This window comes from Phyllobates terribilis, unplaced genomic scaffold, assembly GCF_046119375.1.
Source record: "Phyllobates terribilis strain yellow unplaced genomic scaffold, ASM4611937v1 Scaffold_5__5_contigs__length_657084704, whole genome shotgun sequence".
Taxonomy (NCBI): Eukaryota; Metazoa; Chordata; class Amphibia; order Anura; family Dendrobatidae; genus Phyllobates; species Phyllobates terribilis.
This window is the reverse complement of record NW_027362765.1, coordinates 79,091,391-79,109,873: the sequence shown is the minus strand read 5'-3', so window position 1 is coordinate 79,109,873 and position 18,483 is coordinate 79,091,391. Positions and strand designations below refer to the sequence as shown.

Below are 18,483 nucleotides of genomic sequence, written 5' to 3'. Positions count from 1 at the left end.
TGATATTACTCTCCAAGTGCATATTTTTTTAGGCGAGTTCATAGTAAATGCTTTGCCTTTTTGACATGTGATCAACTAAAGAACAAGAAAGATTTAGGACCTCCCCTATAGAGAAACGGAAAATAGTTTGGAGGACTTGCATGTCCTTTTTTATTTATTATGAGAAAATCATAAAAGATCCCGTTTTTTCACCATGCTGTGACTTTCTGCTGAGGGAGAGGGAGAGAGCTGCCCTATTCAGAGTCTGTAATAAGACCTGCTGACAAAAGTGTTGAAGATACAGTCTAATGTGAATTAACAATGAAAAAAAGTTAATTTCACAAATGGCTTGTATTTTTTTTAATGCAAACCTTTTTGTGTTTACAGCTCCTTTAAAGGGAATCTGTCATCAGGTTTTTGCCACCTAATCTGAGAGCAGCATAATGTAGGGTTAGAGGCACTGATTCCAGTAATGTGTCACTTACTGGGCTGCTTAGTGTTGTTTTGATAAAATCATTGATTTGTCAGAAGGTAATTATCACTAGATGACTAGTAAGTTCTGTAGGACCCCACCCCCATCACTGATCAGTAGATTTCTGTGTACACTGAGCATGGGCAGAAAGCTGCCAATCAGTGGTGTGGGTGGGGCTATACAGAGCGCAGCATTCAGAGAGCTGCTAGATCTGCAGCAGATAAAACGGTGATTTTCTCAAAATGACAACAAGCAGCTGAAAAAGTGACACATCGCTGGAATCAGGGTATCTGCCCCAATATTGTGCTGCTCTCAGATGAGGCAGCACAATTAATATTGTGGCAAATTAATTTCCCGTGAACTATCACATGATCTATCACAGGGGATCATGTGACATGTCACGTGATAAATCAGGTGGGGGGGGGGGGGCCGCGCCTTCTAAACTGCCCGGGGCCCTTGCTACTCTTAATCCACTCCTGGAGAGGAGTGAGGAGCTGCAGAATGGAGCTGCGTATAGATGAGAGGAGCGAGGTGCTGCAGGCCGAAGCTGCATGTAGATGAGAGGAATGAGGAGCTGCAGGACGGAGCTGTGCATAGACCAGAGGAGTTAGGAGCTGCAGGACGGAGCTGTGCATAGACCAGAGGAGTTAGGAGCTGCAGGACGGAGCTGTGCATAGACCAGAGGAGTGAGGAGCTGCAGGATGGAGCTGCGTATAGATGAGAGGAGTGAGGTGCTGCAGGATGGAGCTGTGTATAGATGAGAGGAGCGAGGTGCTGCAGGACGAAGCTGTGTGTAGATGAGAGGAGTGAGGAGCTGCAGGATGGAGCTGCGTATAGATGAGAGGAGTGAGGTGCTGCAGGATGGAGCTGCATAGAGATGAGAGGAGTGAGGTGCTGCAGGACGAAGCTGCAAGTAGACCAGAGGAGTTAGGAGCTGCAGGACGGAGCTGTGCATAGACCAGAGGAGTGAGGAGCTGCAGGATGGAGCTGCGTATAGATGAGAGGAGTGAGGTGCTGCAGGATGGAGCTGTGCATAGACCAGAGGAGTGAGGAGCTGCAGGATGGAGCTGCGTATAGATGAGAGGAGTGAGGTGCTGCAGGATGGAGCTGTATATAGATGAGAGGAGTGAGGAGCTGCAGGATGCAGCTGCGTATAGATGAGAGGAGTGAGGAGCTGCAGGATGGAGCTGCGTATAGATGAGAGGAGTGAGGAGCTGCAGGTTGGAGCTGCGTATAGATGAGAGGAGTGAGGTGCTGCAGGACGAAGCTGTGTGTAGATGAGAGGAGTGAGGAGCTGCAGGATGAAGCTACTTATAGATGAGAGGAGTAATATACTGCAGGATGGAGCTATGTATAGATGAGAGGAGTGAGGAGCTGCAGGATAGGGCTGTGTATAGATGAGAGGAGTAATATGCTGCAGGATGGAGCTGTGTATAGATGAGAGGAGTGAGGAGCTGCAGGATGGAGCTGTGTATAGATGAGAGGAATAATATACTGCAGGATGGAGCTGTGTATAGATGAGAGGAGTGAGGAGCTGCAGGACGGAGCTGTGTATGGATGAGAGGAGTAATATACTGCAGGATGGAGCTGTGTATAGATGAGAGGAGTGAGGAGCTGCAGGATGGAGCTGTGTATAGATGAGAGGAGTAATATACTGCAGGATGGAGCTGTGTATAGATGCGAGGAGTGAGGAGCTGCAGGATGGAGCTGTGTATAGATAAGAGGAGTGAGGATGGAGCTGTGTATGGATGGGAGGAGTGAGGATGGAGCTGTGTATAGATGAGAGGAGTGAGTAGCTGCATGATGGAGCTGTGTATAGATGAGAGGAGTGAGTAGCTGCATGATGGAGCTGTGTATAGGTGAGAGGAGTGAGGAGCTGCAGGATGGAGCTGTGTATATGTGAGAGGAGTGAGGAGCTGCAGGATGGAGCTGTGTATAGATGAGAGGAGTAATAGACTGCAGGACGGAGCTGTGTATGAATGGGAGGAGTGAGGAGCTGCAGGACGGAGCTGTGCATAGACCAGAGGAGTGAGGAGCTGCAGGATGGAGCTGCGTATAGATGAGAGGAGTGAGGTGCTGCAGGATGGAGCTGTGTATAGATGAGAGGAGCGAGGTGCTGCAGGACGAAGCTGTGTGTAGATCAGAGGAGTGAGGAGCTGCAAAATGGAGCTGCGTATAGATGAGAGGAGTGAGGTGCTGCAGGCCGAAGCTGTGCATAGACCAGAGGAGTTAGGAGCTGCAGGACGGAGCTGTGCATAGACCAGAGGAGTGAGGAGCTGCAGGATGGAGCTTTGTATAGATGAGAGGAGGGAGGTGCTGCAGGATGGAGCTGTGTATAGATGAGAGGAGCGAGGTGCTGCAGGATGAAGCTGTGTGTAGATGAGAGGAGTGAGGAGCTGCAGGATGGAGTTGCTTATAGATGAGAGGAGTGAGGTGCTGCAGGATGGAGCTGCATATAGATGAGAGGAGTGAGGTGCTGCAGGATGGAGCTGTGTATAGATGAGAGGAGTGAGGTGCTGCAGGACGAAGCTGCATGTAGATGAGAGGAGTGAGGAGCTTCAGGACCGAGCTATGCATAGACCAGAGGAGTGAGGAGCTGCAGGATGGAGCTGCGTATAGATGAGAGGAGTGAGGAGCTGCAGGATGGAGCTGCGTATAGATGAGAGGAGTGAGGAGCTGCAGGTTGGAGCTGCGTATAGATGAGAGGAGTGAGGTGCTGCAGGACGAAGCTGTGTGTAGATGAGAGGAGTGAGGAGCTGCAGGATGGAGCTGCTTATAGATGAGAGGAGTATTATACTGCAGGATGGAGCTATGTATAGATGAGAGGAGTGAGGAGCTGCAGGATGGAGCTGTGTATAGATGAGAGGAATAATATACTGCAGGATGAAGCTGTGTATAGATGAGAGGAGTGAGGAGCTGCAGGACGGAGCTGTGTATGGATGAGAGGAGTAATATACTGCAGGATGGAGCTGTGGATAGATGAGCGGAGTGAGGAGCTGCAGGATGGAGCTGTGTATAGATGAGAGGAGTAATATACTGCAGGATGGAGCTGTGTATAGATGCAAGGAGTGAGGAGCTGCAGGATGGAGCTGTGTATAGATAAGAGGAGTGAGGATGGAGCTGTGTATAGATGAGAGGAGTGAGGATGGAGCTGTGTATAGATGAGAGGAGTGAGGAGCTGCAGAACGGAGCTGTGTATAGATGAGGAGTAATATACTGTAGGACGGAGCTTTGTATAGATGCGAGTAGTGAGGAGCTGCAGGACGGAGCTGTGTATAGATGAGAGGAGTGAGGAGCTGCAGGATGGAGCTGTGTATAGATAAGCGGAGTGAGGATGGAGCTGTGTATAGATGAGAGGAGTGAGGAGCTGCAGGATGGAGCTGTGTATAGATGAGGAGTAATATACTTCAGGACGGAGCTGTGTATAGATGAGGAGTAATATACTGCAGAATGGAGCTGTGTATAGATGAGGAGTAATATAATGCAGGACGGAGCTGTGTATAGATGAGGAGTAATATACTGCAGGATGGAGCTGTGTATAGATGAGGAGTAATATAATGCAGGACGGAGCTGTGTATAGATGAGGAGTAATATACTGCAGGATGGAGCTGTGTATAGATGAGAGGAGTGAGGAGCTGCAGGACGGAGCTGCGTATAGATGAGAGGAGTGAGGTGCTGCAGGATGGAGCTGTGTATAGATGAGAGGAGCGAGGTGCTGCAGGACGAAGCTGTGTGTAGATGAGAGGAGTGAGGAGCTGCAGGATGGAGCTGCGTATAGATGAGAGGAGTGAGGTGCTGCAGGATGGAGCTGCATATAGATGAGAGGAGTGAGGTGCTGCAGGACGAAGCTGCAAGTAGACCAGAGGAGTGAGGAGCTGCAGGACGGAGCTGTGCATAGACCAGAGGAGTGAGGAGCTGCAGGATGGAGCTGCGTATAGATGAGAGGAGTGAGGTGCTGCAGGATGGAGCTGTGTATAGACCAGAGGAGTGAGGAGCTGCAGGATGGAGCTGCGTATAGATGAGAGGAGTGAGGTGCTGCAGGATGGAGTTTTATATAGATGAGAGGAGTGAGGAGCTGCAGGATGGAGCTGCGTATAGATGAGAGGAGTGAGGAGCTGCAGGATGGAGCTGCGTATAGATGAGAGGAGTGAGGAGCTGCAGGTTGGAGCTGCGTATAGATGAGAGGAGTGAGGTGCTGCAGGACGAAGCTGTGTGTAGATGAGAGGAGTGAGGAGCTGCAGGATGAAGCTACTTATAGATGAGAGGAGTAATATACTGCAGGATGGAGCTATGTATAGATGAGAGGAGTGAGGAGCTGCAGGATAGGGCTGTGTATAGATGAGAGGAGTAATATGCTGCAGGATGGAGCTGTGTATAGATGAGAGGAGTGAGGAGCTGCAGGATGGAGCTGTGTATAGATGAGAGGAATAATATACTGCAGGATGGAGCTGTGTATAGATGAGAGGAGTGAGGAGCTGCAGGACGGAGCTGTGTATGGATGAGAGGAGTAATATACTGCAGGATGGAGCTGTGTATAGATGAGAGGAGTGAGGAGCTGCAGGATGGAGCTGTGTATAGATGAGAGGAGTAATATACTGCAGGATGGAGCTGTGTATAGATGCGAGGAGTGAGGAGCTGCAGGATGGAGCTGTGTATAGATAAGAGGAGTGAGGATGGAGCTGTGTATGGATGGGAGGAGTGAGGATGGAGCTGTGTATAGATGAGAGGAGTGAGTAGCTGCATGATGGAGCTGTGTATAGATGAGAGGAGTGAGTAGCTGCATGATGGAGCTGTGTATAGGTGAGAGGAGTGAGGAGCTGCAGGATGGAGCTGTGTGTATGTGAGAGGAGTGAGGAGCTGCAGGATGGAGCTGTGTATAGATGAGAGGAGTAATAGACTGCAGGACGGAGCTGTGTATGAATGGGAGGAGTGAGGAGCTGCAGGACGGAGCTGTGCATAGACCAGAGGAGTGAGGAGCTGCAGGATGGAGCTGCGTATAGATGAGAGGAGTGAGGTGCTGCAGGATGGAGCTGTGTATAGATGAGTGGAGCGAGGTGCTGCAGGACGAAGCTGTGTGTAGATCAGAGGAGTGAGGAGCTGCAGAATGGAGCTGCGTATAGATGAGAGGAGTGAGGTGCTGCAGGCCGAAGATGTGCATAGACCAGAGGAGTTAAGAGCTGCAGGACGGAGCTGTGCATAGACCAGAGGAGTGAGGAGCTGCAGGATGGAGCTGCGTATAGATGAGAGGAGTGAGGTGCTGCAGGATGGAGCTGTGTATAGATGAGAGGAGCGAGGTGCTGCAGGATGAAGCTGTGTGTAGATGAGAGGAGTGAGGAGCTGCAGGATGGTGCTGCTTATAGATGAGAGGAGTGAGGTGCTGCAGGATGGAGCTGCATATAGATGAGAGGAGTGAGGTGCTGCAGGATGGAGCTGTGTATAGATGAGAGGAGTGAGGTGCTGCAGGACGAAGCTGCATGTAGATGAGAGGAGTGAGGAGCTTCAGGACCGAGCTGTGCATAGACCAGAGGAGTGAGGAGCTGCAGGATGGAGCTGCGTATAGATGAGAGGAGTGAGGAGCTGCAGGATGGAGCTGCGTATAGATGAGAGGAGTGAGGAGCTGCAGGTTGGAGCTGCGTATAGATGAGAGGAGTGAGGTGCTGCAGGACGAAGCTGTGTGTAGATGAGAGGAGTGAGGAGCTGCAGGATGGAGCTGCTTATAGATGAGAGGAGTATTATACTGCAGGATGGAGCTATGTATAGATGAGAGGAGTGAGGAGCTGCAGGATGGGGCTGTGTATAGATGAGAGGAATAATATGCTGCAGGATAGAGCTGTGTATAGATGAGAGGAGTGAGGAGCTGCAGGATGGAGCTGTGTATAGATGAGAGGAATAATATACTGCAGGATGAAGCTGTGTATAGATGAGAGGAGTGAGGAGCTGCAGGACGGAGCTGTGTATGGATGAGAGGAGTAATATACTGCAGGATGGAGCTGTGGATAGATGAGAGGAGTGAGGAGCTGCAGGATGGAGCTGTGTATAGATGAGAGGAGTAATATACTGCAGGATGGAGCTGTGTATAGATGCAAGGAGTGAGGAGCTGCAGGATGGAGCTGTGTATAGATAAGAGGAGTGAGGATGGAGCTGTGTATAGATGAGAGGAGTGAGGATGGAGCTGTGTATAGATGAGAGGAGTGAGGAGCTGCAGAACGGAGCTGTGTATAGATGAGGAGTAATATACTGTAGGACGGAGCTTTGTATAGATGCGAGTAGTGAGGAGCTGCAGGACGGAGCTGTGTATAGATGAGAAGAGTGAGGAGCTGCAGGATGGAGCTGTGTATAGATAAGCGGAGTGAGGATGGAGCTGTGTATAGATGAGAGGAGTGAGGAGCTGCAGGATGGAGCTGTGTATAGATGAAGAGTAATATACTGCAGGACGGAGCTGTGTATAGATGAGGAGTAATATACTGCAGGATGGAGCTGTGTATAGATGAGGAGTAATATAATGCAGGACGGAGCTGTGTATAGATGAGGAGTAATATACTGCAGGATGGAGCTGTGTATAGATGAGGAGTAATATAATGCAGGACGGAGTTGTGTATAGATGAGGAGTAATATACTGCAGGATGGAGCTGTGTATAGATGAGAGGAGTGAGGAGCTGCAGGACGGAGCTGTGTATGGATGAGAGGAGTAATATACTGCAGGATGGAGCTGTGTATAGATGAGAGGAGTGAGGAGCTGCAGGATGGAGCTGTGTATAGATGAGAGGAGTAATATACTGCAGGATGGAGCTGTGTATAGATGCGAGGAGTGAGGAGCTGCAGGATGGAGCTGTGTATAGATGAGAGGAGAGAGGAGCTGCAGGACCGAGCTGTGTATAGATGAGGAGTAATATACTGCAGGACGGAGCTGTGTATAGATGAGAGGAGTGAGGAGCTGCAGGACGGAGCTGTGTATAGATGCGAGGAGTGAGGAGCTGCAGGATGGAGCTGTGTATAGATGAGGAGTAATATAATGCAGGACGGAGCTGTGTATAGATGAGGAGTAATATACTGCAGGACGGAGCTGTGTATAGATGAGGAGTAATATACTGCAGGTTGGAGCTGTGTATAGATGAGAGGAGTGAGGAGCTGCAGGATGGAGCTGTGTATAGATGAGGAGTAATATAATGCAGGACGGAGCTGTGTATAGATGAGAGGAGTGAGGAGCTGCAGGATGGAGCTGTGTATAGATGCGAGGAGTGAGGAGCTGCAGGATGGAGCTGTGTATAGATGAGAGGAGTGAGGAGCTGCAGGACCGAGCTGTGTATAGATGCGAGGATTGAGGAGCTGCAGGATGGAGCTGTGTATAGATGAGGAGTAATATACTGCAGGATGGAGCTGTGTATAGATGAGAGGAGTGAGGAGCTGCAGGATGGAGCTATGTATAGATGAGAGGAATGAGGAGCTGCAGGATGGCGCTCTGTATAGATGAGAGGAGTGAGGAGCTGCAGGATGGAGCTGTGTATAGATGCGAGGAGTGAGGAGCTGCAGGATGGAGCTGTGTATAGATGAGAGGAGTGAGGAGCTGCAGGACCGAGCTGTGTATAGATGAGAAGTAATATACTGCAGGACGGAGCTGTGTATAGATGAGGAGTAATATAATGCAGGATGGAGCTGTGTATAGATGAGGAGTAATATACTGCAGGATGGAGCTGTGTATAGATGAGAGGAGTGAGGAGCTGCAGGACGGAGCTGTGTATAGATGCGAGGAGTGAGGAGCTGCAGGATGGAGCTGTGTATAGATGAGGAGTAATATAATGCAGGACGGAGCTGTGTTTTGATGAGGAGTAATATACTGCAGAATGGAGCTGTGTATAGATGAGAGGAGTGAGGAGCTGCAGGATGGTGCTATGTATAGATGAGAGGAGTGAGGAGCTGCAGGATGGCGCTCTGTATAGATGAGAGGAGTGAGGAGCTGCAGGATGGAGCTGTGTATAGATGCGAGGAGTGAGGAGCTGCAGGATGGAGCTGTGTATAGATGAGAGGAGTGAGGAGCTGCAGGACCGAGCTGTGTATAGATGAGGAGTAATATCATGTAGGATGGAGCTGTGTATAGATGAGGAGTAATATAATGCAGGACGGAACTGTGTATAGATGAGGAGTAATATACTGCAGGATGGAGCTGTGTATAGATGAGAGGAGTGAGGAGCTGCAGGACGGAGCTGTGTATAGATGCGAGGATTGAGGAGCTGCAGGATGGAGCTGTGTATAGATGAGGAGTAATATAATGCAGGACGGAGCTGTGTTTTGATGAGGAGTAATATACTGCAGGATGGAGCTGTGTATAGATGAGAGGAGTGAGGAGCTGCAGGATGGAGCTATGTATAGATGAGAGGAGTGAGGAGCTGCATGATGGCGCTCTGTATAGATGAGAGGAGTGAGGATCTGCAGGATGGAGCTGTGTATAGATGCGAGGAGTGAGGAGCTGCAGGATGGAGCTATGTATAGATGAGAGGAGTGAGGAGCTGCAGGACCGAGCTGTGTATAGATGAGAGGAGTGAGGATCTGCAGGATGGAGCTGTGTATAGATGAGAGGAGTGAGGAGCTGCAGTATGGCGCTCTGTATAGATGAGAGGAGTGAGGAGCTGCAGGATGGAGCTGTGTATAGATGCGAGGAGTGAGGAGCTGCAGGATGGAGCTGTGTATAGATGAGAGGAGTGAGGAGCTGCAGGATGGAGCTGTGTATAGATGAGAGGAGTGAGGATCTGCAGGATGGAGCTGTGTATAGATGAGAGGAGTGAGGAGCTGCAGGATGGCGCTCTGTATAGATGAGAGGAGTGAGGAGCTGCAGGATGGAGCTGTGTATAGATGAGAGGAGTGAGGATCTGCAGGATGGAGCTGTGTATAGATGAGAGGAGTGAGGATCTGCAGGATGGAGCTGTGTATAGATGAGAGGAGTGAGGAGCTGCAGGATGGCGCTCTGTATAGATGAGAGGAGTGAGGAGCTGCAGGATGGCGCTCTGTATAGATGAGAGGAGTGAGGAGCTGCAGGATGGAGCTGTGTATAGATGAGAGGAGTGAGGAGCTGCAGGACCGAGCTGTGTATAGATGAGGAGTAATATAATGCAGGACGGAGCTGTGTATAGATGAGGAGTAATATACTGCAGGATGGAGCTGTGTATAGATGAGGAGTAATATAATGCAGGATGGAGCTGTGTATAGATGAGGAGTAATATAATGCAGGATGGAGCTGTGTATAGATGAGGAGTAATATACTGCAGGACGGAGCTGTGTATAGATGAGGAGTAATATACTGCAGGACGGAGCTGTGTATAGATGAGGAGTAATATACTGCAGGACGGAGCTGTGTATAGATGAGGAGTAATATAATGCAGGATGGAGCTGTGTATAGATGAGGAGTAATATACTGCAGGATGGAACTGTGTATAGATGAGGAGTAATATCATGTAGGACGGAGCAATGTATAGATGAAAAGAGTAATATACTGCAGGATAGGGTTGTATATAGATGAGGAGTGTGTTGATGAAGTACCAGTAACCCCAGTGTCAGTTTCGTTTTCCTGGAGGGATAGTGTAAGAACACAGCACCTATAGTCATGTGGGTATTTGTGCTAAGGCTCCAATCCAGCAGAGAATGCCCTCAGGAGTAAAATTATCATTAGAGTCGACGGGAGCCCTGCGGAGTAGGCTGCCTATTCCCAAGCTAACTTTGTCACACTATATAAAATCCATGCCGGTCGCATGGATTTATATAGTGTGACCAAGTTGTCAAGCACTTTCCAAGTTATGTTAAAATCTCTTGGAAAGCGCTTGTCAACCCACATGCGGAAATGCATGTGAAGAACGCTTCACATCCGCATGTCCCTGGCAGGAAAACGCATGTACAATCCGCATGTACAATCCGCATGTACAATCCGCATGTACAATCCGCATGCGTTTTTTTCTGCCAGGGAGATGCAGAAACGCTCAGGAAATATCCGGAGCATTTCTGCATTGTGGGCACATAGCCTTAGGGACACGATAAAGTCACTAAAAAATAAATTAACACCTACAGATGTAAGCTATATATACAATGTCTAATAGACATGCATGTATCTCATATAATCAAAAAAACTAATGGAGAATAAATTTGCCCATGTTGTCAATGCCCTTTAAGCCATAGCACATATTACCAGCCAGTATATTTATAAATTAATGCAGTAGAGTAGACCAGTCATCTACTTATTTTAAAGTTGAGTTACCCATCACGACGCGTTTCTTCTCTTGTGAGTTGCACAAGGGGTTCATCAGGGGATCTATTTGAGTAGAAAGCAGAGCTCCAATCCAGCTCTTGCTACAAAGACTGAAAACATCATAATAGATTGCTGCATGTATGACATAGGCTAAAACTCTTTTAAGCCCATCCTGCCACACAGGTACTGGAAGTATTCCAGTTCCGGGATATGTTGAGGCCGCCTGTTCGATGCCACGCCAATGTGCACCAGATACATATACAGGTCCCCGGATGTACCATCTCTCAATGGTGGAGCGCAAATGCGTTCCACCAGATAACCGCGTCACCGAAAGAGACATCTCTAGACGATGGAACGCAAAATGCGCTTCATACTTCATTCTTACCAAACTTTCTCCTCTCCAGTCCGTCCTGAATGCGGCAGCCAGAGTCGTATTTCTGTCCAGCCGCTTCACCGATGCCTCCATCTTGTGCCAGTCATTACACTGGTTGCCCATTCGCTACAGGTTCCAATATAAACTCATCGCTCTCACCCACAAAGCTCTCCACAGTTGTGCACCGCCTTATATCTCCTCTCTCATCTCTGTCTATCGCCCTACACGTGCCCTCCCCCTCCGTTCTACGCATGACCTAAGACCAACATCACCCATAATTCGAACCTCGCACCTCCGTCTCCAAGACTTCTCTTGTGCTGCGCCAGTTCTCTGGAATACACTACCCCAGGCGATCCGACTGATGCCTAGCCCCCACGTCTTCAAGTGCGCTTTAAAAACCTATCTCTTTAAACAAGCCTACCACCTCAACTACTCAGTAAACTAACTTTCCCCTGTCCCCTCCTTCTAAATATTATTCAGAATCTGTTCCCTACTGTTCATCTGTCTCCACACCCTCCATGCACAAGATAACTGCACTCGATACTTGAGTATTGCACTTAAACATACGCGCTGATGACCGGATCATGCAGCTTTATATGAAAATCCCTATTTATTATAATTGCTAGATCTGAAATAACAAGCACTTTTCACCTATTGTGCCCCCATTTCCTTGTAGATTGTAAGCTTGCGAGCAGGGACCTCACATCTAATGTAACTGTTTAAACCGTCTTACCTTGTATTGAATTTATTGTCTGTACATATCCTCGCTTAATTGTAAAGTGCTGCAGAATATGTTGGCGCTATATCAATAAAAAATATTATTTATTATTATTATAAGTGTAAATTGCCGTGTCACCGGAAATTATGTCAAATTGGAACACAAAATTCGTTCCATTGAGTGCTCACAGAGTACAAGCGAACACTGGGGCTCTCCATCAGGCGGCACAAGTCTGCCAAAAGGATGATGCGTTAAAGGGCAGTACAAAAAAGTATATAAAGTCGTCAAGGGTCATGGGAACATGTAACCCAAATGACATAACAAGTGATTAGGGAGGGAGGGGGAGAAGAACCATAATACAGCACCCCCTAACACAGTGGTTCTCAACTCCAGTCCTCAAGACCCACCAACAGATCATCTTTTCAGGATTTCCTTAGTATTACACAGGTGATGGAATTATTACCTGTGCAATACTAAAGAAATCCTGAAAACATGATCTGTTGGTGGGTCTTGAGGACTGGAGTTGAGAACCACTGCCCTAACAGAATATGTAAGGATGTTACATAGAATAGAATAAATATGACCCTAAAAATAAAGGGTCAGATAATAATGGCGTGGCCCCTTAGAGACCAATGTAATTAGACATCATTCACTGTACAGAGAAGAGATGTTTACACCCTTAAATATAGCTAGTAAAGCTGAGTTGCTCATTCAACCCCTCACGACTCATAGACTCAAGCAGAAAAATCCAGCGCCTTTCCCTCTGGAGAATTTTTGTCTCAATCACCCAGTCGTTTTGACTGGGGAATAGTTTCAATAACTCCAAACAAGGACGACCCCAAATACCCCTGATGTACATCAACCATATGGCGTGCTAAGGGAGTATCCCTTTTGTGGTTGATGTCGCCAATGTGCTCGCCTATTCTTACCCTGAACTGTCTTTTTGTTTTACCCACATAGTTTTTGGAGCAGGTGCATATACAAACATGTACGACACCTGCAGTTTTACAATTGGCAAAGTCCCTATTGGTATATGCTCTGCCAGTAATAGCGCTAGAAAAGATTTTTGACGTGTTCATATACTTGCAAAAACTGCAGGTGCCGCATTTAAAGGTACCCACTTGCCTCTGATCTAACCAGGTCCCTCTGGGTTTTGGGGCATTAAAATGATTATGTACCACATAGTCTCACACGGACTTGCCTCTCCTGAAAGTGACTAATGGTGTTGGGGAAATCTGATCCGATAGATCTGGATCTGCTTGTAAAATGTCCCAATATTTACGGAAGATGTTCATTATTTTGCTATTTTGGTCATCATAAGTTCCAGTAATTTCTTTACATGTATTCTTAATTCCAAGGGTAAGCAACTCCGTGCGATTGCATCCCAATGCACGTCTATAGCCATCTTAACAACTTGTGAAGGGTATCCTCTATTTCGGAACCTTCATTTCAGGTTATTCGCCTGCATATAAAATTCTCCCAGGGAAGAACAATTTATTCTCAGCCTCAAGAATTGTCCCTTAGGGATTCCACTCTTGAGGCTTGGGGGATAACTCTCCCACCTAAGGAGACTATTTGATGCAGTCGGCTTTTGGAAAATTGAGTTTTTTAGATAGCCCTCCGCACCCTTCGCTATCATAATGTTCAGGAGAGTGATCCTGTCCCCACCCAGAATTTTATCCGGGGGCACCATTTGACATCCCCGTCCTGGAACACAACAGTGTCTTCCCACCAGCCCAGGAGCAGGTTAGCATACATGGGGCCACAGGGACTCCCCATCGCCGTGTCCCTGAGCTAGTGGAAGAAACTGCCATTAAAGAGAAAATAGTTATGACTAAGTACAAATTTCAGTACTTCCAATACGAACTTATGTGCTGTTAAATATGTACCTCTTGTACTTAGATAATACTCAGCTGCTTGGGTACCTTTTTTGTGCGGTATGCTACGGTACAATGACTCCATGTTAATGGATGCGAGAATTGTACCAGATTCAAGATGGATATCCTCTATCTTAGTCAGTAAATCTTTTGTGTCCTGAATATAAGACCCTTATTCTATTTCACTTGGTTTTCTACACTGTCATGTCATTACATTATGAATGACAGGACGGAGGAGAGCTGCAGCATGCGTGAGCTGCTCTGAATCTATCCCAGCTATCGGCATTATTCCTCCATAACTAGAATAGATCAAAAGCATTGTATGTAATTACAGGGTGTAATGACATTACATATGTGATGTCAGAAGATCTCAGTGTGGATATTGGATATAAAAATATCTACACACCCTTGTTGAAATGCCAGGTTTATTTTAATGTAAAAAAGAAAACAAGAAGAATAATTTCAGAACTTTTTCCACCATTAATATCACACATAATCTGCAAACATAGTTTTTAAAATCAAATGTTTAATAATAAATGGCAAAAAGTTTTATAGGTTGTCCAATACCACTTTTTTTCCTCACCTGACATCAGGCATGGGGAGACACTGCTTTACGTGATCAGGACAGTTGTCAAAACAATAGTCCAATTCTCTATTGTTCTCATCTGATTATTAGGACATCTTGCTAATTAGCTGAAACAACTTATGTTTCAGATGGATGTCTCAGTAAGGGCACAGATAGACGGCAATATAACACGGACAACGATCACATCGCACTGCTCGGACTGGCCGAGATGGATGTCTCAGTAAGGGAACAGATAGACGGCCATATAGCACGGACAACGATCACATTGCACTGCTCGGACTGGCCATCGGCTCTCCTGACCTGAGCGTGACAGCTTCATGTATTTCTATGCAGCTGTAATGCTTGGGTTAGGAGAGCCATATGCCCAGTCCGAGCATTGCGATGCAATCTTCGTCAGTGTTATACGGTTGTCTGTCTGCGCCCTATATTGATCATTAATAGCAGTGTCTCTCCGTGGCCATTGTCAGCTAAAGTAGTGGAGGCACCCAACAACTTTAAAATGCAGTTATATAACATAAAATTGTAGACTATTTTATATACATGATTGATATATAGGTTTGTTATTTGAACGCTTTCCTTTTCAATAACAGATGCTTATTATTAATTGTATAAATTTCCTAATCATAATTTAGAGCACTAAACTATCTTATTTTCTTTTACAGATATGTGAATTTAATTTCACTGCAAATTACTTTTTTTGTACAATTTAAAATATCAGAAATTAAAATAAAAAAGGCTACTTCCCTGTGTCAGTTCTTTGATGTTTAAGAAGTTTTAATTTCTGTGGAAAACATTTCCCATATTCAGAACATAAAAAGGACTTCTCCCTTGCGTCAATTTTGTGATGTTTAAAAAGTTGATATTTCTCTGTAAAACATTTTCCAGATTCTGTACATAAAAATTATTTCTTCTCTGTGTGACTTTTCTTATGTCTAACTAGTTCAGATTTCTCTGTAAAACATTTCCCACATTCAGAACATGAAAATGGCTTCTCTCCAGTGTGGTATTTCTGATGTGTGGCAAGATGATATTGGTCTGTAAAATGTTTCCCACATTCTGTACATGAATATGGCTTCTCACCTGTGTGAATTCTCTGATGTATAACACATAAGTATTTCCTTTTAAAACATTTCCCACATTCTGTACAGGCATACGGCTTTTCCCCTGTGTGAATTCTCATATGTACAACAAGATTGTTTTTATGTGTAAAACATTTCCCACATTCTGAACACGAAAATGGTTTCTCCCCTGTGTGAATTCTGTGATGACTAACTAAGTGAGATTTCTCTTTAAAACATTTCCCACATTCTGAACATGAATATGGCTTCTCCCCTTTGTGAGTCTGCTGATGTCTAACAAGTCTTGATTTACTGCTATAACTTTTTTCACATTCTGAACATGAATATGGCTTCACTTCTGTGTGAATTGTCTGATGTATTACAAGATTAGATTTTTTCCTAAAACACTTCCCACATTCTGAACACGAATATGGTTTATCTCCTGTGTGACTTTTCTGATGTTTAACCAGTCCAGATTTCTCTCTAAAACATTTCCCACATTCAGAACATGAAAATGGCTTCTCCCCTGTGTGAATTCTCTCATGTATAACAAGTCTTGATTTCGCTGTAAAACATTTCCCACATTCTGAACATGAAAATGGTTTCTCTCCTGTGTGTCTTTTCTCATGTTTAGCAAGGGTATATTTGTCTATATAACTTTTCCCACATTCTGCACATGAATATGGCCTGTCTCCTGTGTGAATTCTCTGATGTATGACAAAATCGTATTTCCTTTTAAAACATTTCCTGCATTCTGCACAGGAATATGATTGTTCCCCTGTGTGATTTCTCTCATGTGTGACAAGGTTGGTATTCCCTGCAACACATTTTCCAGATTCTGAACATGAAAATGATTTCTCCCCTGAGTGATTTATGTAATGGCTAGCTAATTGAGATTTCTCTGTAAAAGATTTACCACATTTTGTACATGAAAACGGTTTCTCTCCTATGTGAATCATCTGATGTCTAACCAGTCTTGATTTAATGGTATAGCATTTCTCACATTCTGAACATGAATATGGCTTCACTCCTATGTGAATTATCTGATGTGTAACAAGAAAGCTTTTTTCTGTAAAACTTTTCCCACACTCTGTACATGAAAATGGTTTCTCCCTGGAGTGACTTCTCTCATGTCTAGTAAGTCTGGATTTAATGGCATAACATTTTCCACATTCTGAACATGAATAAGGCTTTTCTCCTGTGTGTATTCTTTGATGTATAACAAGAAGGTGTTTTTCTTTAAAACATTTCCTACATTCTGTACATGAAAATGGCTTCTCTTCAGTGTGACCTCTCTGATGTATAGCAAGTTTTGATTTATTGATATAACATTTCCCACATTCTGAACATGAATATGGTTTTTCACCTGTGTGACTTTTCTGATGTTTAACAAGTGCAGATTTCGCTATAAAACATTTCCCACATTCAGAACATGAAAATGGCTTCTCCCCTGTGTGAATTCTCTGATGTATAATAAGACTTGCGTTCGCAGTAAAAGATTTCCCACATTCTGAACATGAAAATAGTTTCTCTCCTGTGTGTTTTTTATGATGTTTAGCAAGAAGAAATTTCTCTGTAAAACATTTCCCGCACTCTGCACATGAATATGGCTTCTCGCCTGTGTGATTTCTCTGATGTTTGACAAGTTGAGATTTGTCTGTAAAACATTTCTCACATTCAGAACATGGATATGGTTTTTCCCCTGTGTGAATTCTCTGATGTATAATAAGACTTGATTTCGCTGTAAAACATTTCTCACATTCTGAACATGAATATGGTTTTTCCCCTGTGTGAATTCTCTGATGCATAGTAAGACTTGATTTCGCTGTAAAACATTTCTCACATTCTGAACATGGAAATGATTTCTGTCCTGTGTGGTTTTTCTGATGTTCAGCAAGGAGTGATTTCTCTATAAAACATTTGCCGCACTCTGCACATGAATATGGCTTCTTCCCTGTGTGAATTCTTTGATGTTCAACAAGTTGAGATTTCTCTGTAAAACATTTCTCACATTCAGAACATGAAAATGACTTCTCTTCTGTGTGAGTTGTTTGATGTTTAAGAAGATATGATTTGTGAGTAAAACATTTCCCACATTTTGGACATAAAAATTCCCTTTTCTCATTGTGACTTCTCTTATGTGTAACAAGAGTTGATTTCTTTGTAAAGCATTTCCCACAATCTAAACATGAAAATTTCTTCTTTCCTTTGTTAGTTCTTTGATGTGCAATATCTATTCTGTTAATTTTATTTTGCTTAACATTCTGTGATAAATCAGAAGATCGCATCTGTTGAAAATGATCAGAGGAACGATATTTGCTGTGAAGGGTTGGATGTATAACTGGTTCAATGGCATGCTCTTCATATGTATCTGGTGTGATACCATAATCAATATCTCTAAATTCTGGAGATATCAGATGTTCCTCTGAGCGCCTGGTACAGTCACCTGTCAAGAATAAAACAATAGCAGTGTCTTGAAAGTATACCCCGTGAATTTTTCCACAATATTTCACGTTACTCCCACAAAATTTAAATGTATTTTATTGGGATTTTATGTGATATAGCAACACAAAGTAGCAAGGATTTGCGAGGTGTAAAGAAAAATGACACATGGTTTTCTAAATATTTAAAAAAATATAAATCTGAAAATTGTGATGAGCATTTGTATTCAACCCCTGAGTCAATATATTGTAGGATCACCTTTCACTGTAATTACTGCCAGGGCTGTGGAGTCGGAGTCGTGGAGTAGGAGTCGGTGTCCATTTTAGTGGAGTCGGAGTAGGTATAAAATGGACGGACTCTAACTCCTAAAATGTCTAATAAATTGGGTCCAGTAGTTCAATGTAGTTTGTGGGGAATATTTTTTTCATAAGAATTTGGGAAAGTTATGAAATGTCCTATAAATGTCTGTCCTATTCCTGATCTAAGGGTCTAGACTTTTAGCTGAGATGAATCTGTGCTACAGTAAGTTTATCACTTAAACATGAGCCATGTATGAGGGAGTCGAAGTCGGAGTTGGTGTCATGGAAATTGAGGAGTCGGAGGTTTGGCTTACCGACTCCTCAGCCCTGATTACTGCTGCAGGTCCTTTGGGGTATGTCTCTACCAGCTTTGCACATCTAGAAGCTGATTTTTTTGCCCATTCTTCTTTGCAAACTAGCTGTAGCTCAGTGAGATTGGTTGGCAGCA

At 44.9% G+C, this 18,483-nt stretch overlaps 1 pseudogene; it reads right to left on the bottom strand.

The window, feature by feature from the left end:
- Positions 1-18,483, bottom strand: part of LOC141271473 (uncharacterized) — a 64,108-nt pseudogene that overhangs the window by 44,337 nt on the left and 1,288 nt on the right.